The sequence below is a fragment of the Aotus nancymaae genome, unplaced genomic scaffold (assembly GCF_030222135.1).
Source record: "Aotus nancymaae isolate 86718 unplaced genomic scaffold, 86718_ANA_hifiasm-v0.15.2.pri h1tg000029l, whole genome shotgun sequence".
NCBI classification, from domain to species: Eukaryota; Metazoa; Chordata; class Mammalia; order Primates; family Aotidae; genus Aotus; species Aotus nancymaae.
Window position 1 is genome coordinate 55,534,107 of NW_026988442.1, and position 1,947 is coordinate 55,536,053.

Genomic DNA, 1,947 nt, shown 5'->3' on the forward strand with positions numbered 1-1,947 from the left:
TGCTGTAGCTGCTTATACTGCACACAGGAAATAATGCCTAACACAACAGTTTATTGGAGAGTAGATGCCGTGTTTTCGGCATGCACTGGTGGATGGATTTCTTTATCTCCTCTGGGAGGGATATGATCCAAAGGTTAGAACAGGCTCAAATAAATTCATTTCAGTATGTGTGGTCTCTTCTGAATTATTCCAAAGGCTTACTGTCTAGCTTCAACACTGTTCTCCTACTTTATGTTATCTCAATTATATATCTACAAAAAATTGGAGAAAATCATATTTATTTATTTGTAAAGACATTAGAGATTCTGGACATTAGCGGATGTCTAGAACACAAAAATACAGAAGAGTATAAAGATAATCATTTCTCTAGATCACCTATTGTGATGTTTGTCTTTTCACTCATAGCTTTCCCTATCTTTATACGTACCACATATTTTCAAGAAATAAAGAAGAAAGAGATGTATGGTAATGTTTTTGTGTACATATTTTCCCCCAAAATATCTTAAACATAACTTGCTATCTTATATTCATATTATCTTTATATCTAAAAATAAAAGAGCTCCTCAGGGATGATTTTTTTTTCTTTTTCTTTTTTTTTTTTAAGATGGGGTTTCACCATGTTGGTCAGGCTGGTCTTGAACTCCTGACCTCAGGTGATCCGCCCGCCTTGTCTCCAAAGTGCTTGGATTACAGGCGTGATCCACCACGCCCGGCCCCTCAGGGATGATTTTATACAGTGTGGCTAAAATGTAGAAATGGAGCCAAGGAAGCTGAAACACTTGGTAATTAGGTCAATAATGACAGATTAATTCACAACAGTGCGTATTACACAGTAAAAAATAAGAAGTAAATTTATGTATTAGATTTGCCAAAATGTGACCAACAAGACTGTTGCCAGGTGTCCTAATGAAAGTGATATTGTCTTTAAACCCTGCATGACAATCCCTGATACACCTTCGTGATGTCCAGGCAAGACGGGACAAACTGGAAGTCCAACCACTTCCTTAAAAGCATCCAACTTTTAGATGATTTCCAAAATGCCTCATTGTGGGAGTGACAATGTAGGTTCCAAGCAGATACAGATCCACATGTACTTCTGAGGGAAGGCTGTGGAGCTGATGGACAGGAACACTGTAATGCACAAGGCCATCTGAGGCTATCCAGAAAACAACTGAGCTCTGGAGAAACTGTTGCCTCATATCTGAGGGAATGTGGGCTTTGTGTTCACCAAAGAGGACTTCACTGAGATTAGGGATATACTGCTGGTCAACAGGTGCCAGCTGATGTCAGTGCTTGTGCCATTGGGTCTGGGGCCCAAGAAGACATTTTTCTTCCAGGCTTTAGTCATCACCACTTAATCTCCAGGGGCACTATTGAAATCCTCAGTGATGTACAGCTGATTAGGACTGAGGACAATGTGGAAGCCAGTGAAGCCACACTGCTGAACATGCTGAACACTGCCTACCTCTTCTCCTTTGGACTGATCATCAAGCAGTTGTTTGACAGCAGCAGCATCTACAACCCTTAAAGTCCTTGACATCACAGAGGAAACTCTGCATCCTCATTTCCTGGAGGGGGTCTGCGGTATTGCCAGTGTTTGCAGATTGATTACCCAATTAGATGTGAATTATCTGAGGATTAAAATCAAAACTTGGCATAGCATATCATCTAAAGTAGACAATCCACAAACTACTTGGTGAATAAGGGCACTAACATTTTTTGTGGGAGTGGTAGCACTAGAGACATGGGCAAAGAGCCTACATTCTCTAAATGGATTCCAGGACTAATCTTTACTTTGAGGCAAAAGAAGTGTCAGGTATTTCAAATATAATTAAAGATGTCCCTGGTTTTGCCTAATCTTTATTATTCTCTTCTTTCAATTTGCTTTAAATTTAATTTGCTTTTCTTTTTCCAATGTCTTATGATTCCAATGAAAGTTTGGTTTAT

The 1,947-nt window shown here is 39.3% G+C and overlaps 1 pseudogene; it reads left to right on the forward strand.

Moving 5' to 3' along the window:
- The first annotated feature begins 961 nt into the window (after positions 1-961).
- Positions 962-1,700, forward strand: LOC105718975 (large ribosomal subunit protein uL10-like; annotated as a pseudogene).
- The last annotated feature ends 247 nt before the right edge of the window (positions 1,701-1,947 follow it).